General features: G+C 37.9%; 1 protein-coding gene across 1 annotated transcript in view; it reads right to left on the bottom strand.

The window, feature by feature from the left end:
• Positions 1-27,479, bottom strand: part of COL21A1 (collagen type XXI alpha 1 chain) — a 240,435-nt gene that overhangs the window by 175,155 nt on the left and 37,801 nt on the right. The window contains exon 6 of the mRNA XM_049092201.1: positions 21,774-21,834. The gene's annotated coding sequence lies outside the window, so the exon portion shown is untranslated. The remainder of the gene's footprint in view (positions 1-21,773; positions 21,835-27,479) is intronic.

The raw sequence follows: 27,479 nt of genomic DNA on the forward strand, positions 1-27,479 counted from the left end.
TTCATTCCTCTGAGAGTTTTCTTAGCACTCCTCTGAGGTAAGAGCAGCATAGATCCCTGGGTAATTGTTCATACAGGAAATTATCAGTGATGATTATGGAAAAAGACATTCCATAGTGGGCTGCTTGTGTTAAAAAGGAAAAACAGGGACACCTGGGTGGCTCAGCAGTTAAGCGCCTGCCTTCAGCTCAGCACATGATCCTGGAATTCCAGGATCAAGTCCTGGGATCAAGTCCCACATCGGGCTCCTTGCACGGAGCCTGCTTCTCCCTCTCTCTCTCTTTCTCTCTCTCTCTCTCTCTCTCTCTCTCCCTCTCTCCCTCCGTCTCTCTGTGTCTCTCATGAATAAATAAATAAATAAAATCTTTTAAAAAAACAAAAAGGAAAGACAATCCTGTATTTTTGGCTTCCCAATTTACGTTAGTAATCCTAGGTTTTGTCTGTTATAATAAGTCATTTATTATACAAGCTGCATGTTTTCCCCAAGTAAATGATTGAGCACTCATTCCCTTACATTGCAATTTTTTATATAAATTTATTTTTTATTGGTATTCAATTTGCCAACATATAGAATAACACCCAGTGCTCATCCCATCAAGTGCCCCGCTCAGTGCCCGTCACCCAGTCACCCCCACCCCCTGCCCTCCTCCCCTTCTACCACCCCTAGTTCGTCTCCCAGAGTTACCAGTCTCTCATGTTCTGTCTCCCTTTCCAATATTTCCCACTCATTTTTTCTCCTTTCCCCTTTATTCCCTTTCACTATTTTTTATATTCCCCAAATGAATGAGACCATATAATGTTTGTCCTTCTCCGATTGACTTACTTCACTCAGCATAATACCCTCCAGTTCCATCCATGTCGAAGCAAATGGTGGGTATTTGTCGTTTCTAATGGCTGAGTAATATTCCATTGATTCCACACAAATCTTAAAATAATTTGTTCCAACTCTCTGAAGAAAGTCCATGGTATTTTGATAGGGATTGCATTAAACATGTAAATTGTCCTGGGTAACATTGACATTTTCACAATATTAATTCTGCCAATCCATGAGCATGGAATATTTTTCCATCTCTTTGTGTCATCCTCAATTTCTTTCAGAAGTGTTCTGTAGTTTTTAGGGTATAGATCCTTTACCTCTTTGGTTAGGTTTATTCCTACGTATCTTATGCTTTTGGGTGCAATTGTAAATGGGATTGACTCCTTAATTTCTCTTTCTTCAGTCTCATTGTTAGTGTATAGAAATGCCACTGACTTCTGGGCATTGATTTTGTATCCTGCCACACTGCCAAATTGCTGTATGAGTTCTAGCTATCTTGGGGTGGAGTCTTTTGGGTTTTCTATGTAGAGTATCATGTCTCTATGTAGAGTATCATGTCTACATTGCAATTTTGTTTAATTCCCAAAAGTTTGTTCTTATAAAAGTCACTTTGACCAGATTTAAGAGATATTTAATCATATGTCATATGAAAAATTAGGATGGTGACTAAAATAATGTCCATGATTCTTTTCTAGATCTAAAGTGTTTGAACCTCTGTGAGACAGGAAAGCCATAGTTAATATCATTATAACCTGTATTTTGTTTTCTTACTTCTTACTTTCTGTAAATCATAGCTAATTGAATAAGGTGCACTCTAGATTCTTCACCTTCTTTTTCGATTCTGGGTATAAAATCTTTATTTCCTAACATTCTAGATTGATCATTGTTCTTAAATAGGAGAGAGTGTGTGTGTGTACTTAGTGTTTCCTATGGATTTTCCTCTAGTCTAACTGCACAGAGCCCTGTAAAACTAACCTTTTCTTAAGGAATATGTGCCTCTTTTTATTAGATGCTATCTCTAAAGCTTGCCATCATAAATTAGGCCACCTGCCTACATGACATCTTGTTGTAAGGAAGAGAAAGAGAAACATCCCCCTCACTCTGCCAAGGTTTTTCCCTGGCCAAAAGCATACTCGGGAAGCCTCAGTGAAGCAGCACAGGGTGGGGATGAATGCCTTGGCTGGCTGCATGCCAACCTTGCAGAGATGCCAAGTTATTCAAAAGAGCAGTCCCTCTGCTGTAGCAGAATCATCTGCTAGAATCTGTGCACAGGAGAGATGTGGCTTTCCTCTCGGCCCTTTTGGGAACTCACATTTGATAAAGCTTTCAAGCCTGAATTCAAGAACCCCACAATGTACCAGTTTTTTTTAAAAAAAGCATACTAACCCACCTCTCACCATAGCTAGTCTCTGAGAGGAGTACAATCACAGGAAAATCACTGTACACTTCCAAATGTGAACAGTGACAAATCTGGGAGGTCTGCTTGGCTCAGCTGAAAAATCTTCTCCCAAGGTTCTCTTCTAGTGATTGATGAATTCTAAGGATACAAGGATTATAGGGTCTCCCTATTATCTTTTCTGATTTTTTTCCTAAGGAAAAATTAAGACTCTAGAGTATTTTTAGACTTTTTCTTTATTAATTTTATTTTTTAAAGATTTTATTTTTATTTATTTATTCATAGAGATGCAGCGAGAGAGAGAGAGAGAGAGAGGCAGAGACACAGGCAGAGGGAGAAGCAGGCTCCGTGCAGAGAGCCCAAGTGGGACTCGATCCAGGGTCTCCAGGATCATGCCCCAGGCTGCAGGCGGCGCTAAGCCGCTGCGCCACCGGGGCTGCCCTCTTTTTTAATTTTAGAGACAAAAAGAGCACAAGCAGGGGGAGGGGGGCAAAGAGAGAAAGGAACAAGCAGACTCCACACTGAGCATAGAGCCTCACATGTCGCTTGATCCCATAACCCTGAGATCAATTGTCAGAGGCTTAACTGACTGAACCACCCAGACACCCCTAGAGTATTTTTAGGAAGGACTTCAACCCATTAAATAGTTGCTAAATAAAATCATGAAGTTCTCTAGACACCTAGTAGCCTAAGACCAGGCTAAAATTAAAGCTAATTCAATGGTCTCGTATCACTTTTCTGTCCCAATCACTCTTACTCTGTTCTTCTTCAGGGATCTGGAAAGCTTAGTCTAAGGATGACTTACAAGGCTTCAGATCTAGCCCCTTTATTTTTGGTGGTTACTGGAACATGGACAGAGGTGGGAAGTACTCATAAGCAACTATTGTATTTTCTCTTCAAATCCTAATAGAATGAATCTTACTTCCTGCACTTTCATGTTTAGTGTCAGTAAAAATTTTTCACTTAAAAATATATATTTTTTCCCTACAGATAGAAAAAAGAAAAAAAAGATTTAGTGTCAGATTAGATCTCTGAACACTTAAAAAGCCAATAATTAGAATCAGAATCAGAACCAAGACATCGCTTTTGTGCAGCGTCAGAAGTAAAGCTTCAAACAGGAAGAGATTCAAAACTATATCCTCTATAACATAAATTAGCTTCATATTAAAGAAGAGTAAAATCTGGACTTAAGATTTTGAAACCCTAAATGCCTATTTTCCCATTCCACCACCCGAATAACATATTTTAATATTATTTTAGAGGGTTTCAAGGTCTTTTTCAAGGGCAAAGCTATATCCTTTTTAGTCTGACATGGGAGTGAAACCAACAATGCTTCAGCATTCAGGAGGTAAATACATTGATCAGTTGATGGAGAAATGAGTGTGAGCACGTTCAATTAGAATCAGTAATGTTAAGTCTAAAACCAGACATTCAGAATAAAAGTAAATTCATTTAGATGGGCAAAGAAGCCCCAATCTAGGATTTATACAGAATCAAGTACGAACTCTGATGAATCTTATATTTCCCATATTATAGGGAGGTATTTCTTCATTGCCTACTCCTATTTACAATGACTGAGGAGTAAGCAAGTTCTATGAGGTCCCATGAAAGGTTGTATCAAGAACATAAGGGGCAAGAAGCAAGGCCATATTGAAAGGAGAGGTAAAAATTATAGAGCACATGAAACTTAACTCCCCCAGCAAATCCTCACTACTAGCAAGGTTGGACTTGATTAACACTGTTTTATTATTAAATTTAAAATAGTTAAGGCAAGGAAGTATAGAGATTGTATTGCCGAAAAGAAAATCTCTTATATGCTTCTGGTGGAAGTGGAACTCAGTTTGAGCTTTCTGGAAAGAAATTTGGCATTATGTGTCAGAGGCCTTAAAACATTCATACCCTTTGACACCATGATTTTGTTTTTAGGAAAATACCCAAATAGAATAATCCAAAATGTAGACAAAGATTTATAACCAAAGACATCAGTTTAAACATTATTTATAATGGGCAAAAAATAAAAAACAGAAATGTCCCAAAATTGTGTATTGGTTAAATCAGAGGTCAGCAAACATTTTATGTAAAAACTCAAATAGTAAATATTTTAGGCTTTGTAGACCATGCTGTCTCTGTCACAACTATTAATCTGCATTGTTGATATGAAACCAGCATAGAAAATAGTAAGTGGTTGTGGCTGGGTTCCAATAAAACTTTATTAATGGACATTGAAATTTGAATTCATATAATTTTCAAATGTCATGAAATATTGTTTTGATTCTTTTCAAATATTTTAAAATGTAAAAACCACTCTTAGTTCATGAGTTTTACAAAAACAGGTGACAGATTTTTCAATCCCTGATTTAATTATAGCATCCTCATTAAAATTTTATGTTCAGTATTTACTACCAAAATTACAAAATTTGGAAAAAAAATTACACATTTTGGGAAGGGAAGAAGAGAGGAAGGAAGAAGAAAAAGAAGGGGAGACTGGAAGATAATATGCTAAAAGATTTAGAGTAGCTACTTCTAGACTGAGAGATTATGGGCAATACGGATGATTTTTGTTTCATTATTTTGGGATTTTTTTTTATTTTTCACAATAAGTATATGTTATTCCAGGATTAAAATGATATTTTAAGAACAACTTTTTTGGTGAAAAGGATTCATTTCTTTCTCATTCTTTAAACATTACTCAAAAACTTTGGACTTTCTGAAATTTTTGACAAAGCTCATACTGGCTTTCAGCAATAATATTTAAACAGCACCATTTTTGTAAACAGAAGCTCTCAATTCATTTATTAAGAGCATATAGTTTTTCAAATTAAATACTTAGATCTTAGCCTGAAAGTCAGAGTCTGTCTCCCTTACTTTTTCATCCCCCTCCCATCTGCGTGTACCCCTGCCCTCGCTATATTTAGCAAGTGCATGCTGCCCCAGCTTCCCATACTGGTGTGGTAACACTTCCAACCACTTCCTTTTCCCTGCATCTCAAATACACCTCTTCTAACCTCAGAGGCTCACCATTCAAAGTCCACACATATGGACTCCATTCCCTCATCTCTTGCTCACCTGCTATTGGTTCATGGTCAGCTAACAAACAACCAGTCACCTGCTGTCAGTGCTGCAATATATATATACTAGGTAATGGCTCACTCTGTAGGATCTCCAAAAATATCTTTATATCTATTTTTAAAAGGAGGTTAGTATCTTAATATCTCAACTCAATTGAATAATCAGCTGACGGACAAATTTCAGGCATCCCAGTCAGGATTTCCCAGGCGGATTTCACAAACACTTGCCTTTTGAGATATTGCAAGGGGAAAAATAAGATCTGTGTTTGAATCATTTTGAGAGATGCTGCTTTCCATTTATGAGACTCTCAATTCATATTAGCATATATATAAAAGGCTTTGTGAAGTCTAAAAGTAAAGGTAACCCATTTAACTTGTTTAATTCATTGTATCCAAAATTTATCTGCAGCTTCCCTCTCTAGCACCCTCTCCCTTGTCTCTGCACTTTGTTTTAAAGAAACCTATAAATATCAAAAACATTCAGCAGAAGCAATGTTCCCAAGGAACATTTTGGGGATTCCCTGACCTGGCCGATGGAAGAGCTGATTGGAAAAGCGGGAGCAGTGAGAAAAATACACTCTACAAATTATTCTGCATTGGATGCTGATGGTCTCAGATTCTGAATCTGGCCCATTCTGGCCTAGGTTCCACCATATTCTCCCAGCTGCAGTAGCACTGCTACCACGTGCACTTCTACTCAGACTTCTGAGTACCTTCGACTCCCTCCTTCTCTACTTGCTGCTTCTCTATCAATCTCTCTGACTCCACACTACATGCTATCCCTCTGGTGCATTCCCACCATTGCTAAGTGCTCACTCACTCACTGTGTATTTAAATTTAAATTAAAAGCACCGTAGCTTTCCTTGGCTGCTGCCAAAAATTAGCATATGTTTTCAGTATCTATGAAACACACACAGCTGACATTTTTAGAAAATTACATTCCATTTGCAAAAAACATATGTATCCAACTGTGATGAGATTAGATGTTCCCACATTTATTTTTCTAAGAATTGAGCACATTCAATATACAATCTTCTCTGAATTCATCTCATTGTTTCTCTTTTGGCAATATCTTTCAAGTATCCAATCACCAGGGACAGTTATGCATTAACCTTTAGTTCATTTAATAGCTTCTTAGAAAAACATGTACTTTTTCCAAAAGCAAATTTCTATAGCCAGTCTATAAAGGATATAGAATGGAATATTGCTGCTGGTTAGGACAACTTCTATGAAACCTATTTTTTCAGATTGTAGGTATGTGCCCCTTATAACTAGAGCTTAAAGAAATACTTGGCCAGTTCAGCATTTATTGGTTTCCAAGCTATGTTGTGGTATTCTGGATTTGTTCTGGCCATTTTCAGATAAGTCTCTTTATCAATGACGAAAAGCATAACATTCCTTCTCATATTAACATTTGGATTGTAACCCACAGGAGGAGTTACACGCTGCCACTCCACCACACACAGGCACATAGCATGTTTCAAATTCAACACTATGAAGACAGAACCAAATGATGAAGGGCACCTGGATGGCTCAGCAGTTGAGCAGCTGCCTTCAGCTCACAGCATGATCCCAGAGTTCCGGGAGTGAGTCCCACAGTGGGATCTCTGCAAGGAGCCTGCTTCTCCCTCTGCCTATGTCTCTGCCTCTCTCTCTCTCTCTCTCTCTCTCTCTGAGTCTCTCATGAATAAACAAATAAAATCTTAAGAAAAAAATTAAGAATCAAATGAGTCAGGTTTAACAGGAGAATATTATTCAGAAATCTAGGCTTAAGCTGAATTATTTTTTATCCTTCCTCAAGAAATGACTCTAAACCTAATATAGTGGTTCTTCAGTAACCATAGATTTAACTCAAAAGAAAGGCAAGGGTGGCAGGGGAGCTCCTGAGTAGCTCACTCCCTTAAAGCATCTGCTTTTGGCTCCCCACTCGGAGGGAAGTCTGTTTGTTCCTCTCCTTCTGCCCCTCCTTCTGCTTGAGCTCATTTACTCTCTTAAATAAATAAATGAAATTGGGCAGTCCCAGTGGTGCAGCAGTTTAGCACCGCCTGCAGCCCAGGGCATGATCCTGGAGACTCAGGATCGAGTCCCACGTCGGGCTCCTTGCATGGAGCCTGCTTCTCCCTCTGCCTGTGTCTCTCATGAATAAATAAATAAAATCTTTAAGAAAAGAAAATATTAAAAAAGAAAAAAGAAAAGTACTACTCTCTGAGAAGTCCATCCCATCTCCAAAAAGACTAGAAGCAGCCATTCTGTAGGCACTGGGTCTGTTGTAGTTTGTTTTGTTTTGTTTTGTTTTTTGTTTTGTTTTGAATAATAGCTGCAGCCTGGATTCATGCCCAAGAGAAAACATCAAGCTGTTATAAGGACTACTACAGGTAGAAAGCAAAGTAAAGACATGGGTCTGGGGTGGTCTACACCCCAAGCCAAAAACATTTGGTCCAGGTAGTTATGTTTCATTTCTAGCTTTTAGTCAGAGCAATTAATGCACAGAAACATAATGATTAAACAAGATTACACAGCTAGAAAGTAATATATCCAGGATGCAAACCCAAGAAACTGACCCCAGAATATGTGGTCTCAACCACTACACTGCTACAAGAATGCAAACTCCATAAAAGCAAGAAATGCTTTATCCTCAGCACCTATCACAAATACGGAATCTGACACATAATGGACACTCAATAAATATTTATTGAATGAATAAGTTTAGTTTTAAATAGTGGTATTTCAGGAAAAGCTAGTAAATCTGAAGAAAAAGAGATTATATTTTCTTGGGGTGCTGTGGAAGGTTCCATGGCAGACGTGACATCTGAGCTAGATTTTTTAAAAGATTTAGAAAAAATCTGACCCTCTAGCACAACCATATTTGGAGACTGTAGTTTTACTGAAATGGAGTGTCGAAATCAAGTGGAAATAAGGCTTAGAAAGTACATTGGTACCAAATTGTGGAAGCTTCACCATATTCAATCACAAGATGCATAAATCAGAGAGAAATTGAAAACTGTACATTCCAAAAGGCATTTCCACGTGTCACAATGCCCACAGCCAAGGAAGCCAAGACCATGCCCCAGAATATCTCCAGATCATGGTTCACTTAAGCCAGTCTTAGTCTGACTCCAAGAACCTACCATTGTTCATTCTGTTCTAGGCAAAAGTTCCATTTTGTTGTTAACCACATCTCAATGGCTAAAGATGAAGCTGTGTTCTTGTTTTCTATCATGAGAAATGGAAAACAGCTGTCTAACATTCTCTTTATAATATGCCTCAAACAATTCAGGCAGTTATTTAAACATTTTCCTGATATTCGAGCATTAACCCAGTGTATAGCATAAGAGATACTAGAAGAAACCTTAGAAGAAAGAACAGATGATAACATTGGCTATAGAAAGAGAACCACTTGTACACATACACACATACATACTTTTTAAAAACCTATAAGGAATAAAATTATATTCCTCTATGAGAAACTCTTTAGTTTGTAATGTTTTCCTTGTGATACATAAAGCATTGTCTTTATGATAAATGAAGTCTCTCTGGAACTGATTATAACACACATGGGAAGCAAATTGCTGAAATAAATTTTTATTTAGCAACATGAACACCCCAAATAAATCTACAAGAGTTTCATAATGTCTCCATTTGCATTTCCATTTGGTTAATGTCTTTATGCATCAGTAGGAGCAACATAAATAGAATAACCCACAAGTCACCCCTCTGCCACTCACTCCTTTTCTCATCACTTCCCTTTGACTTAAGCATCTTGTGCATTTTGGAAACCATGTCCTGGTTTTCCTTCTACTTCTATGGTTTCTTCTTTTCAGTCTCCTTGGAATGCTTATTCCCATCTACCCAACCATTAAACATTAGAGTTACTCAAAGAGCAACCCTAGACATTTTCTTCTTTTCATCCTCTACCATCTCCTTTGAAGATTTTATTCATAAGATTCACAAATTTATACCTGCTTCATGATCTGTCTGCTAAAGTACAGATGACCCTTGAAACAATGTGGGGGCTTGGGATGCCAACCCCCCCACACAATTGAAAATTTGTTTATAACTCTGCTCCCCAGAAACTTAACTACTTATAGCCTCCTGTTGACCAGAAGCCTTGACAATAATATAGTCACTTAGCATATATCATGTATATGTATTATATACTATATGCTTACAATAAAGTAAACTAGAGGAAAGAAAATCATAAGAAAGAGAAAATACATTTACAGTACTGTATTTACTGGAAAAAAATCCACATATAAGTGGACCCACATAGTTCAAACCCATGTTGTTCAAGGGTCCACTGTACATGTAACTAATTCCCCATGTGACATTGACATCTGAACACCAGCATAGCCCTTAGAACTCATCCAAAACTGAATTTGTGATACATGAACTCCCAATCTAATCCTATTGTTTTCCTCTCTCATCCTCTTCTCCTTTAATCCTTATATCTAATGGACGATAATCAAATCACCAAGTCCTGTAAGTATTTTCTCCTCAATATTTCTAATCTCTCCACTTTTATCCTTCACCATCACCATTTGCTTAGTACAAGATACTGAAACAGGATGTAGAGTTTTTGAGGGACTTTCTTGCTGCCAGGAGCCATCAGTGGTTTTTGATGGAGTCTTTTCTCTTCTCTACACACAGGGAAGGAGAGGTACCTTTCACAATCCAATGAAGGAGAAACTCTAGAAGAATTGCTCAGAGGACTGAGGTGTCTAAACAAAGGGGAGGCTGGTGTCTCAGTCCATAGTGAATATCTGCTTACACAGAGGTCTTGTGGATTTACCCATTGTGCTTATTTGTGCAAGTGAAGAGCACAGTTGGAGTTAGATGTCACAGCTGAGACAGGGCTGGCAGTGAAGCAGTCCATACACTACTTGGAAAAAACAGGAATGTGTGAGTTTGCCATGCATCACATGGATGTCTCACAGCTCTTGATGGGGATCCCAGTCACAAAAGGCTCTGGAGGGCACTGCCAGGGCAGATGCTAAGTGGAAAGTTGAAAGAGATAATAGAATGCATGCAAGTTCTTCATGAAGAGCCAGAATCTGGATGCCTTTCTCATATGTGTCGCCAAAGGTTAGTCAGTGTTAGTCTGTCACAACAAAAAATAGCAGAAACTAGCAGTTCAAGGACTGTAACAGAGCCAAACAAGAAAGAGACACTGTCCTTTTCCCTTCTTCCCTCCCTACCCCACCTACCAGAAGAGCCTGATCCAAGGAAAACAATTATACTCCCCACCCCCAGGGCAAAGGGAGTCTACATTCTACTTCAAAAACACTTGTTACATAAACAAATGCAGGAGGTATCATCACTCCAAAGCCCTGTACTTAAAAAAGACTCTATACTCATGGTTCCCACATATGACACATTACATCTTAATTTAGTGAACGGGAGGCCTGTTTCCATCCGTATCACTTATTTGGGTCTCTTTATTGTGCTTCTCCCAGGCACACAAGGTTGTTTATATTTGCCTTCTACTTGTTGATGACATTTTAGGAAATAATCCTCTCCTAGATAGTTTGAAAACGTTAAAGAAAGTTATGTATGCTAGTCAGGGTCTCATAGTGCAAAGCTTTTGAGGTATAAAAATTAAATTCCATCTACCACTGTGAAGAAAAATCAAGCAAATACACAGAACTAACCTTTCATTAATGATGAAAGCCTTATGAATTCTTTCTTAGCCATCGCTGAAGCCTTTCTCCAAGTGCTTTTAATAAAACAATTTTACTCTGGGTAGCCAATAGCTTTTATAGGCCTGCTCTCTAACAAAATATGCCAACTCAACTATGATTTATCGCTTCATTAATGCTGATGACAAAAGACATAGTGAATTAGTCAATGCTATCTTAGGTCATGGTTATTCTTCTCATCAAAAATCAAACTGAAAGTAAAATTTCTAACTCTGTAGAGAGAAATCAGCTTTATAAATATCACAAACATCTAATATAAAATTAGAAAATGTACCCTTTTTAGAAAGTACTGAACATTCTAGACCAGGAGTCAGAAAAATAGAGGCCATGGACCAAATCCAGACTTCTGCCTATGTTTGTAAACGAAGTTTTATTGAGGACAAGGCCAATGATTTCTTTACATACTGTCAAGGGGCCTCCCCACGGAAAAAGCACAGTTGAGTAGTTGTGACAGAGACTGTATGGCATACAAAGGCTAAAATATTTACTACCTGGCATTTTACAGAAAACATTTGCTAACTCCTGCTCTAGCTGCAATGCATTATGTCTAGTTATGCTAGAATGGCTGCTCTCCTTTGAAAGAAAAGTACCTGAAAAAAAAAGAAAGAAAAGTACCTGAGTACTTGAACCTTATCTGGTAGAGGGAAGGAGGGAGGGAGGGAGGGAGGGAGGGAGAGAGAGAGAGAGAGAGAGAGAGAGAGAGAGAAAGAAGAAAGAAAGAAAGAAAGAAAGAAAGAAAGAAAGAAAGAAAGAAAGAAAGAAAGAAAGAAAGAAAGAAAAGAAAGAAAAGAAAAAAAGAAAAGAAAAAGGAAAAAAGAAAAGAAAAGAAAAGAAAAAAGAAAAGAAAAGAAAAGAAAAAAGAAAAAGAAAAGAAAAGAAAAGAAGCAATAGATAGATGGATAGGGAAGTTTCTACTTATATGTAATATTTTCATCTATAGCTTCTAAAGGAAATGAAAAAAAAAAGGACATTGAAAGTGCTTTATTGACCTTATTTTAGGAATCATTTTTCTCTTTAGAGAATGTTTGACAAAGATTATCTACCTCAAACTATATTAAAGAAAAAGAAATAATTTTGCCATTCTTTTCCTTTGTTCAGTTAACTATTAATAGCACTTACTCACCCAGTCACATCTATATATTTTCCAGAGCATACCACTCAGGCTGAATGTACATAGTTACTTAAAATCCAGTTAATTTAAGCTTGACCTTAGTCTGAGGAACTGAGGATTATAAACATCTTCTTCAATTCCTCTTCTAAATAGGAGTCTAGATTACTAATCTTGAGTCTCGTACAACATGCATTAGCAAAAATAAATAAATAACCTTTCATATCACCTAAAATACAAAGGGGTTATAAGAGCTGTACATTGACTTTCGATATGAGAATATTAATAGCCAATGCTCATAGGGAGCTAACAACGTGCGAGTGTAGCAGAGATTGTCTAGTTCTTCATCAAACGTGCTTCCTCCTCTTCTAGGGACATGATCCGAGGTCTAACTATTGCATGATTCCTGGTCCCTAGAGTTCTTCTGTGCATGGTCCTCCATGCTCTTTCCCTTTCCATTGATTTGAAGGAGATGAGCCCAGCAATTGAAAAATGACTGTTAAAGAGGGGAGAGCCCTAAAACAGAAGAAACATAGGTCCCCAACTGTAGTTCGGAGGAAAGCCTGCTGTCAATCAAGATTCCTTGTTTTGAACTTTGTCTGAATGAGAAATTAGCCTCTATAATCTTTGCTCCATTATACACTTGGAGACTTGTTTGTTACCACAGCTAGCATGATTCTAACAGGCATTGTCATTTAATCAAAAGGTATTTTTATTATCACTACTATGTATGTATAACACCTACCATATGCACTGTATTTTAAGATCAGCACATTAACTCATAAAAATATGCCAAACTATGTAGATATTTTACAAATGCATAGCAGATTCTAAAAATGTCCTGAAACGCCTTGATCTTAGAATTCCACATACAATTTCTTACCACCTTTTAGGTAAGTCATTTTCGATATTAAACATTCTTCTTAAAACCAGAGAATACTGGAGGCACCTGGGTGGTGCAGTCTGTTAAGCACCAAACTCTTGGCTTCAGCTCGGGTCATGATCGCAGGGTCATGAGATTAAGCCCTGAGCTGGGCTCAGTGCCCAGCATGGAGTCTGCTTAAGATTCTCTCTCCCCCTCTGCCCCTCCCACTCATGTGCACATGCTCTCTCTCTGTCTCTAATAAATAAATATCTAAAAAATAAATAAATGAAAACCAGAGAACACTGAATAAGTTACAGATAAGCATGTGGACTATAACAATGAAAATAATGATTTGTGAATTCAGATGAGATATGAAGTGGTTAATAAGGCACAGACTTATATTTATAGTCCTGAAAAAGAAGTGATATTTGCACTAATTATACAAAGGCAATAGACATCCTACTCAAATTATTATTTGTTAATTTCCATAAGTTTTTTAAAATTCTGGTCAAAATTAAAGACCTCTGAGCATCTTTTATTTTTTGGTGCATAAAATAATGGTAATGTTCAAAGTGGCACATCATGTCCTTCAAATCTGGACTTTATTTCAAAACAATTTTGGATATTGTGCGCCACTTACATTGCAATTTTCTTTTGTATATTTTCTACTTGGCAAGCACGGAATTAAACAAGCACCAGAAACTTTCATCTTCCCTTCCCCAATTCCTACCTCCACTATCCTCTCCCTTGAGCATTAGATTGGCCTTATTCAGTTTATGTGAGCAGGCTAAAACAACGGTGGGATGTTTGAAAAACTGTAAAATGACTGCCTGGGGTTTATGCTTAATGATCTCAAAAAGCATTCCTGCTGACACATCCCTACATAAAAGCCAAAAAGGAGCAGGAGGTTTGATAGCAGGGGGTTGGAGATGAAGAGGAAATGCAGCTCATTTTTATAAGAACATCATTCTTTGTCCTCTCATTCTCTCAATATGTGTTGCCTTTGGGGGAGTCCATAATCACTGCACTCCCACCATTCCCCACAATGATCCAAACTCCTGATAATGGCCTGAGAGGCTTTTCTTTCCCCCATTCCCTTTTCCCCTCCCTTCAGATATGCACAATATAAACTACACATTTGTGCATGCATAGAGCATTGTATGTTTTACAAAGCCTGCTCAAATCTGTTTTAGGACTATAAGATCCTCTTTGCTGTGGCCAAATAGGCATGGTCATAATCCAAATGAAGAAACTGAGGCCCAGGAATGGCAGCAATTACATGTCACACCAATGCCTGCTGACTAACAGAACCTGTACTAGAACCTCCCAGACCTCCTTAAACACCTCCCTAAACACCTTCTCTGTCTTTTCTCTTTTTTTCCTTTTGAAATAGTAATAAAATACTTTAATCTCCTAGTTCTTAAATAAATGATGCTCAGGCATGAGAATGAAGTTGCCTGACCCTGAGCTAGAAATTAGTGGCAATAGAATGAGGCTGACATGGATTCAGTAACTTGTTTGTAGACTTGGTGGCTGCTGCCTCATTGCCTGGGCCTTGCTGCAGTTCTTGGAATCTCTGATCACTACAGTAGGGGCCAGCAGGGCCTTTCTCATGGCAATAAAACAGAGGCCAGGGGGATCCCTGGGTGGCTCAGCAGTTCAGTGCCTGCCTTCGGCCTGGGGCATGATCCTGGAGTCCCGGGATCGAGTTCCACTTCGGACTCCTTGCATGGAGCCTGCTTCTCCCTCTGCCTGTGTCTCTGCCTCTCTCTCTCTCTCTCTCTCTCTCTCTCTCTCTCTCATGAATAAATAAATAAAATTAAAAAAAAAAAAACCAGAGGCCACTCCTTTCTGATGTAGCCCTCCTGAGAACCATCCTGTTTCTATTGCCAGATTTGATAACTCTAGGGTTGTGCAGGAAAAATTCTGGAAATACTTAAAGGTGATTCACACACCTCAGGTGCAAAATAAAGCTGTGTTCATTTAATCACTTAAAAAAATCAAAGGAGGTTCTTTTATGAGTTTGTTATCAACTAACATTGACAAAGTTAACAGTTTACAAAGTCATTTATCATTTAATGCACACATGGTAAGTACTATGGGAGTATACTAAGAAACAGGATTTTTTATGTAAATAGTGTGGTATGAGAGTAAGAAAGCAACTTCACCCCCAACCACCACAGTCAGCATCATCAACCTAAAAAAGCACTCATTATGTGAGCTCTAGACTTCAAGAATATTTCCAGAATTTTATAAAAATAAAATGTTCTATTCTGCTAATATTCTTCTTCATCATGGGCCAAGAGAATGTTTTACCATTGCTCTATTAACTTACCTGTCTCCTTATTTATCCCTGTTAACTTCATGCTGCCAGTCTGGAGAAGCACCTCCAGGGCCTGTGAATTGACTGGTTGCCTCCAGCACACAGATTGAAAATTAAGAATTAAAAGTGATATCCAACCCCTATATTAACTGATCATGAACATGTGGGAGACTGAGCACCAATGTGAATTAGATGGCACCTAGACTTAACAGATAAAGCCTATAATTAAATAACTCCAATACTACAAGAAAAAGTCAATTGTCACAAGAAGGATATGGTAAAAAAATAATAATAATAACAACAATCTGGAAGTTCGAAAGGGAGAAATATTGAATTCTAGAAACTCTTAGAAAATCTTTAAAACTGAATAACTTCACTGTTGTTTTGGAAGATGACGTGAGTGGTTTTTTAGAATTGCTGTTTTCTAAGTGGTAAGTTTCCATTCTAAGTATTTTCAGAGGAATTCTAAAAGCCCTGGTGCCTTCAAATTACAGTTCCAGGCGTGCCAAATAAGCAACTGTTGATTGGGGTCACACACACAAAGTCTGTGTTCCCAGATTAGAGAAGCATCTCAGAAAGCCTTAGTATTGGTTACCATCAAAACTGTATTACAATTATAGGTATCAATGAAGATTTTGATGGAACCCTGAAGGAAAGAAAAAAATTTAGAAAATTTTAAGCTGGAAAGGGTAAACAAGCTTAGTTCCTATTGGGAGTTGGTGGTAAATTTCATTTTAAAATAAGATTTTATTGTTTCTTACACACATGGTTTTCCCATAATAAAAGAAAATAATTTTAGAGCAAATATTCCCAGAGAAAAAAAGAAAATTACAAGCAAAGGTACAAAGACTAGAGCCATATTTCTACTGTTCTACTATTATGAAACATGTGCAGAGAGAAGGGCCCTGGATGCCAGATACATGATCTAAATGGTTCAAAGTGTGTCCAGCACAAACTTACGGTGGGAAAGATCCTCTGTGGTCAGACCAGCATGCAGAACATTGCACAGCATGAAGCCTTCTTCCAGATGCATTGATTGTGTGTTGAATTAAATAAACCAATTCCAGAGACTTGTTAACCTCACACAATTTTCAGCATAGAAGGGCTTCCCAAGAAATAAATTGATTTTAATTATTGTGCAAAAGAGGTTATTGTCTGTGCACAGGTTACCGGGATGATATTGTTCCTCCAGCAAAAATGATCGTTCCTTACTCAGTAAATAAGATTCCTTTGCCACCCAAAAACATGTTGCAAACCTACTCTGGGGCCACTGAGTTAATGAACTCAGGTTCTTAAAAATCATTTGTGTCAATGATCCCCTTCATTACTATAAAAAATAAGAATATGCTATATCCACTTAGCAGGCTACATAATAGCCTATTCATGTAAACGTTCTTCTCATGGCCTCCTCGGCAAAGATGTAATTATTTGGATTAATCCTTCTTATTTATAAAATTTTCCATGTAGGTCAGGAGAAACTTCTATTTCAATCAACTATAAAGTTAAATAATGCATTTTAACACTCAATGAAATGTGCTCAAAATTTTTGAAAAATAATTTAGCAATCTGCATAAAAGATCTTCAAAGATAAAAGACATAAACCTAGTAAAATCCCCCTTTTAAGTATTTGTCCCAGGGAGGTCAGAATGAGCATAAAGATTTTGGGGTGAGGGTCTCAGTACTGCATTTTTTATAAAAGTGAAACAAACAAAGTCCATCAAAGGACCACAGTAAAAAGATCATTGTGAACCCATTTGTTGGAACAATACACAGTCATCAGAATGTTTTTTAACTAATATTCAATCATGAGAATAAATTCTCATAATCCAAGGTTACAAGAAAAAAAAATTAAGAGGGAAAATAAAAACCCACTGGCAAGCCATCCCCTAACTTCACAAATAAGTAAGTATAGGCATGAACCAAATGCATACTTGAAATATACCACGATGCTAACAGCGTAAGAGTTTTATTATGAATAATTCTTGTTTTCTTCTTCGGCTTTCCTACATTGTACAGGTATTTACAATGAACACGTACCAAAGACATAGACCAAAATCATTTCTGTCATTGTTGCTCAGTGATAGAAAAACAGGCATGATTGTTGGTGATGTGTGAGGGGACCACAAATAAGGAAAGAAGGCCAGTCTCCAAAAGACGAATGAAAACCATACAGAAATGTGAGTAGCTATCTGTAGCAGGAACCAATGTTTTAAATAAAGAAGCCTTGCTGAAAAATGTGCCATAACGCAAAAATTCCAATAAAAGAGATCTAGTCTCAGGAAGACAGAGCAGGGATACACACACACAAACACACACACACTACCTCCTCAGCTAGGGGCAGAGTGAGAGAAAAAGAGAAAGAGGGCGATATCAAACAGTAAAAACAAGAGTGGCCATAATTCCTTAGCTTTCAATGGCTCATTACTATGGCAGCCCAGGTCTTTCAGGAACTGAACTCCACCAACCTGTTTATATTCTGTCCAGCGGTTTCATCTTCTGGCTAAGATAAGAAGATGAAACTACACTTATCCTTTTCCATAATATGCCTTGCTTTTCCAAGTTCTGGGGTCCATGGACACAATTTTCCCTCCTCCCCTTTCCCTTGCCTTCAAACCATATCAGACTCACTTAGAGTGGCATCTGGCTTTCAGAATTTTTTTAAGGTCCCAGGCAATCTGAATGTGCAGCCAAATGTTGAGAACCACTTATCTCATCTCTGTTCATTTCTATTTTAGTGCCTCTGCCCCTAGCACCACCCCTCACCCTCTCCAACAAATTGAATCAATAAATACCAGGGAGTCATCCATTCATTCATTCCTTCATCCAATAGATATTTACTAAGTGTCTTTTTGTGCCAGGTATTATTAACTTTTTATCTGCCCTCCTTCATCTCCTTCTTCCTGCCCACTCAGCACCCAGCGTATAGCCTGGCACAGGATAAAAACTCAATAAAATTGTGTTCTAGTTCACTGAAATCATCACAAGGGTTTTCCAGCTCTTAATCATGATCTTAAATAGCTTCTTCTTCAAGAGTGTTAATTAACTAAGGTGTCAGGCTTTTAACCTCTTTTTAACATTATACTAACTTTGTATATTTTAGATCTGCAAAGGATCTTAAAATCCTATTGTCTTTAAGATAGAACTCTGAGGATGGAGTTTGTTCTGAACAGTCTACCTCACAACACAAGGAATTCTTAGTTTTAAAATATAAGTACAATTCCTTTACAGAATAATATGTGTGTGTGTGTTTGTATTAAAGGAGAGGTAGAATCTCCTCATTTTTTGTTAGGGCAACAAGAAGGAAACACATGCCCAGAAAATGACATCTATTAAACTAGTGTAAAACCTTCTGAAGTATTCATGTCATGTGGTATGTAACTGAAAACTCCTAAGGCTTCCTGTTCCCTATTGAGCAAATCCAAGTGCTCTTCCCACTCTCTAAACCCTTCCTCCAGGGCCATGCTCCCCACTGACTCCACTCTCATTCTTAGCCCACCTTCTCCCAAAGGCACTATTTGCAATAAAGTTTGCTAATCTCTCAAACACAGTTTCCTAACTCTTTTCTTCCTTTCATACACATTATTCCCTTCTTGACTCTCACATGAAAAGAAAAGAGCAATGCTGATTTTTTTTTTTTTTTTTGCCTTTCCCTAAGGCTTTTATATTGACAGTTAATTAAATCTGGATTTCCACTAGGTCAATCTGTTTCAGGAAACAGAAAAGTCAAAAAGAGCAAAGAACTTAAAGTCTCCCTTGATAAGTCCTAATTAGCTGGCCAATCACAAATCATCCTAGTGTTTAAGCTAATAACTAAGCCAAGGTATGATTTCATGCAAAGTTTTAACAGGACATATTCAAAATAAGACAGAGAAGAGGATATCCATAAAGATGAATTGAGGAAAGGTCAGCTTGATTCAAAGGTGCATCCATTTGAGCACTCCACTACCACTAAAGCTCAGTTACACATACACATGCACACACACTAGCATGTGCACACACAAAAACATGTGCACACATGCATACACATGCCCAAACACCTGGAAGCACAGACACATACTTGCAAAGGCACATACACAGGTATAATACTGATATCTAACTGCACATGCCCATATAAACACACATGACATGCACACACATGCACATGGATGCACACTTCCATCTTACCTCCCAAACAAAATTCTAAGTTTCATAAGGCTAGTACGTGGTCCTCTACTTGTGAATTTCCCCAACACTTGGCACTGGGCTAAGCCCACATTAAGTACTCAACAAATACAAGTTAACTCAAAATGTTTACATAATTTTCTACATTGGTATGTCTAAATTTACTAACCATTTGACCTTCTTTATACAACTTAATATCTTGTTTTTCCCAAATGAAAACTGAATGACCCCTACTTTTCTCATAGAGTTACAGCAGTGGTCAAAGCTGATGATCCTTGAGCTCATGCACTTTTCTAAAGGGAAATGCAAGCTTGACAAATGTTCACAACCTCATAAAATGCTATATATAATAAGACTGGAGACAAAAAGAATGTTCATCAAGAGAGGTGGAACAATCTCTGAAGCAGGAAGTGTAGATTTTCTTTTCTGAAAAGAGTAGGTTCACTTTGTTTCCTTTTTGGCTTTTATGTGTTTAAAGATAATGCTGATTTGACTTTACTATTCCATGTTACAGTATCATACTAATTGCTCTTAAGGAAAGAATAAATAGAAAGTGGCACAGTTATTGCAGACATTTCAAACCTATGAATGGATTTCCATGTTAATAGAAAGCAAAAACAATCCTCAAATTGAGGCTTAAAGACACATGAGACATGACATTAAGCCTGATCCACTAGTACATCTAAGCACTTCAAGGCTACTTGATATATTTGAAGCAGAATGTTTTATCATAAAGCTGTATTTTTCATACTCTTATACATTATGGCCCTGTAGTAGGAAGAATAATGCTCCCCACCAAAATGTCTATACTCTAATAATCAGACCTTGAATACATGAGGCTAAATTCAGGACCCAAAAAAGTAACAAACAAAACATGCATCTTTATCCAACAAGCACATTATAGGACTGTCTTCTCTCTCCTAAGGTTCTCTTAATATTCCCTCTGAGAACATGTGGCTCCCAATTTTTTTTTGTAGTCTTCAACACTGAGATAAGCTCATAGTAGATGCTCAATAAATATATTTACTGAATGAATAAGCAAACAGATAAAGAGATGAACTGGGCTGACCTTGTCACATCTTTTAGATCATGATTTTTTTACCTCAGCACTATTGATATCTTGGGTGGAATAATCCTTTGTTGTAGAGGACTATTTGTGCATTATAGGATGCTTAGTAGCATCCTTGGCTTCTCCTCCCCAGATCCCAGTAGCACCCACCACCAATTGTGAAAATAAAAAAATATATCCTAATGGGGGAGGGGTGTGTGTACAAAATTGTCTCTGGTTAAGAACCACCACTCTAGAACAAAGGTCCCCAACTCTGGTTGCACATTAGAGTAATCTAGAAAGACTTTTAAAAACTCAATAGTTAGGCCACACCTCAAGTTAACTAAGTCATACTCACTCAGGGTGGCATCCAGTCACTGGTAGTTTCCAAAAGCTCTCAGGTGACTTGACTATGCAGCTAAATGTTGCAAATCATTTCTCTAGCTATTCACTATTAAAACTGTGGACTATGGACCAGCAAGTGGGCATTACCTTGAAGCTTATCAGAAATGCAGAATCTTACACTCTATCCCAGACCTACAGCACTGGTCAGAGTCCATGTAGGAGACAGAAACCATATCATATATTTAAACACTGGGAATTTCATGTAAAGATTTGTTACCTAGAGATAAGATGAGGATGGCAGAGTGAGAAGATCCTCACCTCCTCCCACAAACAAACCAGAACTTCAGCTACATATAAAACAATTATCTCTGAAAATTTGAGATTAACAGAAAGGATTTCACACAACTAAAGATATAAAGAAAACACACACTGAAGACCCATACCCCTGGTGTAGCAACCTACAAATGAAAGGGATATCACAATATTGTGATTGTGACAAATAAGGGGTCTGAGCCCAGCATTGGGTTCTCCAGCCCAGGGGAGCTGCACCAGGAAGATGAGACCCCATAATGTCTGTCTTTGAAAACTAGCAGGGCTTATGTCCAGGAGAGCCAGAGAACAGTCAGAAACCAAGACTCTGCTCTTCAAGGGCACATGCACAACTTCACTTACTCCAAGACCCAGTGCAGAGGCAGCAGTCTGAAAAGTACCTGGGTTACACATGAAGGAGAATCACTGACAAATTTTAGGGCACATGCCAAAGGGGCAGGGACCTGTTATAACATTCTCTGGGGATGGAAGGTCTGGCAGGCACTTTTTTTTTTTTTTACATTCCCCTTCCACCCACTTGGCCTGGCACTGGTACACTGGTAGGAGCTGTTTCTGACACTCTTCATGTACTGTACTAGCAGCACTGGCTCAGCCCCAGAGTTCCCCAGCAGACTCACCTGCTCCAGCCCACCTGCTCCAGCCAGAGCCCTTCTCCAGTAGCTCCCTGCCCTATCACACCTAGAAGAAATAAATGAAATAAAGACTACATAAGTAAATAAAAATATAAAGGAAACTAAGAGTTCATTCTTTGAAAAGATAAGCAAAATTTATAAACCTTTAGCCCGATGCATTAAGGAAAAAAAAGGGGCCCAAATAAACAAAATCAGAAATGAAAGAAAACTTACAACTGATACCACAGAAATACAAAGAATCACAAGAGACCACCACATACTTACATACCAACAAATAAGGCACCCCAAAAGAAATGGAAAAATTCCCAAAAACATACAATCTGCTAAGATTGAATCAGGAATAGAAAATCTAAAAAAAAAAAAAATTTTTTAAAGGAATAGAAAATCTAAATAGATCGATCACTATTAGTAAAATTGAATCAGTAATCAAAAACTCCCAACAAAACTGATTAGCACCAGATGGCTTCACAGGTGAATTCTATCAAACATTTAAATAGTTAATATCTATCCTTTGCAAACCATTCCAAAAAAGTGAAAAGGAAGAAATGCTTCCAAAGTCATTCTATGAGGCCAGCATTATTCTGTTATCAAAACCAGACAAAAACACCACAAAAAAAAGAAAATTACAGGCTAATATTCCTGATGAACACAGATGCAAAAATCCTCAACAAAATTTTAGCAAACCAAATTCAACAATACATTAAAAGGATCATACATCACAGTAGAGAGGGGTTTATTCCAGGAACTCAAGGATGGTTCAATATCTGCAAATCAATCAACGTGATGTACCACATTAACAAAAAGAAGGGTGAAAATCATAAATTACATAATCATCTCAGTAGATGCAGAAAAAGTATTTGATAAAATTCAATATTTATGATAAGCACTCATAAATGTCATATATGACAAACCCACAGCTAATATCCTACTCAACTATGAAAAGCTTTCAGCTTTTCCTCTAAAATCTGGAACAGAATAAGGTGTTCGCTGTTAGGGCTGCAGAGGAGAGGTTGTGTACTATGGGAACAGCACCCGGAGAAGCCAAGTTCAGTGGCTGATGCAAAACACCACCTAATGCCTTTGCCAATGGTTGGGTTGAGCTCAGTGTGAACTACCACCACAGTGTGAACCACAGGAGTCCCCAGCAACCACCTGAAACTGGCTGACAGAAACCATGGAAGGAACATGGACATGATGTTAGAGGTGGCATAGCTACTATATAGTGACAAGGATGAAGGCCACACACAAAGTACAAAAGAGCAGAAAGCTAGAAGGATCTGGTCCCTGAGGGCATCATGCGGCTGCATTACCAGCCTTGGACTGCTGACCTCCAGACTTTTTAATGTGAGAAAAATAAAACCAGTCATTTGTTGTTTAAAAAAAAAAAAAAAAAAGTCCACTCTCACCACTTTTATTTAACATAATGTTGGAAGTCCAAGCCAAGCAAGTGGATAAGATGAAAAAACAGGCAACCAAATTGGAAAAAAAGAAGTAAAACTGTCACTAGTTGCAGATGACATGATACTGTATATAGAAAAATCCCCACCAAAAAACTACCTGAATAAATGAATTCAGTAAAATCATAGGATTATAGATACCTCTGGCATTTCTATATACTGATAATTAACTACCAGAAAGAGAAATTAAGAAAATAATCCCATTTACAATCTATTAAAAAATAAAATATCTGAAAATAAATTTAACCGAGGAAGTGAAAGACTTATACTCTAAAAACTACAGTATATTAGTGAAAAAAAATTAAAGACAACACAAATCAATGGAAAGATACACTGTGCTCATGGTTTGGAAGAATTAATATTGTTAAAATGTCCATAAAGCAATCTACAAAATCAATGAAACCCCTATCAAAATACCAGTGGCATGTTTGAGGGCACGTGGCACAATCAGTTAAGTGTCCAACTCTTGGTTTTGGCTCAGGTCATGATCTCAGGGTCATGAGATCAAACCCTGTGTCTGGCTCTGTGTTCAGCATGGAGTCTGCTTAAAACTCTCCCTTTTCCTCTACTCCTCCCCCCTGCACTCCCTCTCTCTCCAAAATAAATAAATAAATCTTAAAAAAAAAAAATACCAGTGGTGTTTTTCACAAAACTAAACCAAATAGTCTAAAAATTTGTATGGAACAAAAAAAAATTTGAATAGCCAAAACAGTCTTGAGAAAGAAGAACAAAAGCTGGAGGTATCACATTCTCTGATCTTAAACTATATTACAAAGCTATAGTAATCAAAACAGCATGGTACTGACTCAAAAACAGACACATAGATCAACAGAATTGAACTGAGAGCACAGAAAGAAACCCATGCTTATATGGTCACCTAATTTTTGACAAAGGAGAGAATATACAATGGGGAAAATAGTCTCTTTAATAAATGATGCTGGGAAATCTGGACAAATACTTGCAAAACAATGAAACTGAACCATTCTCTTACACCAAATGAATTTTGAGTTTATTTTTGTATATGACGTAAGAACAAAATGAAAACACTAATCTGAAAAAGATATTTGCACCTCTATGTTCATCACAGCATTATTTACAATAGCCAAGATATGGAAGCAACTTAAGTACCCACGATAGATGAGTGGATAAAGAAATGACAGCATATATATGAGTGGATAAATATATACATATATATAAATATATACAGCATATATATATATGCTGTCATTTCTTTATCCACTTTACACACATATACATATATGTGTATATATATACACTATATATACATACACACATATGTATAATGAAATATCACTCAGCCATAAAAAAGAATAAAATCTTGCAATTTGTACCAAATGGATGGATCTAGAGGGTATTATGTTAAGTGAAATAAATTAGACAGGAAAAAAATAACATTTGATTTCAGTGAAATGCAGAATCTAAAAAAACAAATGAACAAACAAAGCAAAATAGAAACGACTCATAGATACAAAGAACAATTTAGAGACGGTAGGGGACTATGGGGATGGGCAAAATGGACAAAAAGGAGATTAAAAAGTACAAACTTCCAGTTAGAAAATAATGAAGTCACAGGGATGCAATGTACAGCAGAGGGGATATACTTTTAGTATTGCAGCAACTTTGTATGAGGACAGGCAATAGCTAGATTTAGTGGCGCTCACTTCACAATGTATATAGATGTTGAAGCCCTATCTCGTGTACCGGAAACTAATATAATAGTGTATGTCAACTACACTTTACTTTTTAAAATATATTTTTAATTAGTAACTAAATAAAATCATTAAAGTTATCAACTAGGTAATTGAAAGAGCAGAAATAGGGCTCTAGTATATTGGGGTGATAAGGAACTGGGGAAAGCAGCTACTGCCTTTAGGGTCAGGGAAATAAAGGAAAGAGGTGGAAATCCCTGATGGGGGGGGCGGGTTGCTTGGCCCACGCTGGGGGTCCCTCAAGGGCATAATGAAGTTCACCTCGAGAGTTGCTGCCACAGGAAGGAAGTGGTGCTGACAGATCAGATGGCATCAGCATCTCTAAGGTGATGCCCATGGGGGCAGCAAGCAGCCCCCATTCCTTCTCCCTCTGGCTTTGCAGTCTCCCCCTAGTGACCCAGCTGAAAAAGCCTGGCGTGGAGCCAGCTGGCAATGCACAAGTGTGATGGCAGAGTCCAGCCCCTGCTATGCAAGGCGGAGCTTGAAAGTGTGGGGTTGGAGTGCAGAGCCAGGACTTTACCAGCAGGCCTGGCATATCGACTTAATTCAGAATCTGCATTTTAGCAAGATTCCCAGGGGATTCCCATGCACGTTGTAGTGTAGGAAGTCCTGCTTCAGAGTCTGTCACTTCTTTCATGGGTCTTGACCTCTAGGCAAGCCACCTCAAGTCAAGTCAGGAGCTTGGCAGCAGCGCCTACTTTACCAGAATCACAATGCCACTCCCTAATGCCAATGATACAAACCATTAACTTTCCAGTGGTTTCTCATCGGATAGGTCAAGGGAGAAAGACATGAATTCAGTCTCTGGGTTCTCTTAAAAGTTAAATATTTCCTTGCCTGTTCTTCCCCTTCCATTTCAAAGCATTACAAACAAAAGCAAATTGGCATTCTTTTTGTTCCTTAATCCTCCCTTAAACGGCTATGTAAAAACCCAAAAACTGTGCAATTAAATAGCAACAAAAGCAGGACCCCTCGAGGAGATTCTGGGCCCTGTCACTCACCAGGGGACCAGTAATTCTAAGAACTGAGTATTTCTTTCGGGCACAGCCGCCTCAGCTTCTCTCCGGGAAAGCCCCAGTAGCCGGAGGCTGGAGCGTCTCCCTTGGCCGGGCATCTGGCGAGCGTGCCCTGGTCACCACCAGGGATCCCAGGTGGGGGAGCACGGCTCGGGGCGCCCGGACACAGCCCCAGTAAACAGCTGGTGGGCAACGGGCCGCCGTCAGAGCATCCGCCGGTCTCCTCGCCAGCATCCCCTGGCCCAGGCCGCTCCCTCCCGGGGCTGGGCGCGGGGAGGGCCCGGGGGGCGGGGCGGGGCACGTTCCCGGTGCGCTTCTGCCCCCCAGTGGATGTCCCCAAGCCTTACGCTTAGACTAGGATTGTGAAGTCGGCCACTGTGAATTTATTCAAAGCTTAAGTATAATTATTCCTAAAAACTGCCAATTCTTTTTAATAAATGTATTAGAAACCCATTTAAAATGGAATATATTCACACATGAGTGTGAACTACATAGGTGTACACATTCGATTTTACATAAATGGAAATTTGCTGTATGCTTTGATGAGACTACAGCCCATATGATGGTGTGAACGAAAACAAAATGACCTTTTTTTCAAATGTGGCAAGATTCTTTACAGTTTAAAAATATGCTGAGGGGATCGCCATTCCATATATAGGTATATGTTCAGTTTTTAGTTCCAAACATTGTAAATTCTCTTTCGAGAATTTCACATGAAAAAAAAAAATCAAGTAACACAAAAAGTGCCAATTATCTTGATTTAAAGGTTTACATTTGTGTTACAGGATTGCCAAAACAATTTTATTTTACAAGGCTGCTTTGTTCATGTATAGGGTGATTTTTCTCACAAGCTTTATCAACCATGGATCCTAAGATATTTTAAGTTCTTTGAAACAACCCATGACATTTAGGAATTATTCTATTTAAGTGTGGATGAGTAAATTGATGGGTAAATATGTTGTTAAAAAGATTATGTGACATTCTTCAAAGAACAAAAAGGTATAATTCTTAATAATTATATATATACTATGTAGAAACTAGAAGACCAGTTGTCCTATATTAAAAGGGAAAAAAATCCCAGTGTTCAATCATCTTATGAATGTATTATTTTTACAATTAATGAAATAAAACATGATATCATAAAGACTCTTCTGAAAATCTCATTTCCTTAGGCAGCTCTGACTCAATTGCTAGCAAACAAAGAAATCCTGCTCTTGATTCAAAACTATCACAGAAATCTAAGAATCATTAAGAAAAGTTTAAGAAGACAGAGAAGACACATGAAAGCTAACTAGACGGATTTTAAAATTTCATTAAAATAAATGAGGAGTTACATGACAATTCCCAAACAGTTGGCTAATTATACAAAATCATTCAGGCATTAGAAACTATTATGAAAAAAAAAGAAACTATTCTGAAAAGGTGGAAAGGTTTTCATCGTGTTACGTTTCAACTGAACTTGAGTTGTAACAGCTGAGATGCACCAGC

The sequence above is a fragment of the Canis lupus genome, chromosome 12 (genome assembly GCF_003254725.2).
Source record: "Canis lupus dingo isolate Sandy chromosome 12, ASM325472v2, whole genome shotgun sequence".
In the NCBI taxonomy this organism is placed as follows: domain Eukaryota; kingdom Metazoa; phylum Chordata; class Mammalia; order Carnivora; family Canidae; genus Canis; species Canis lupus.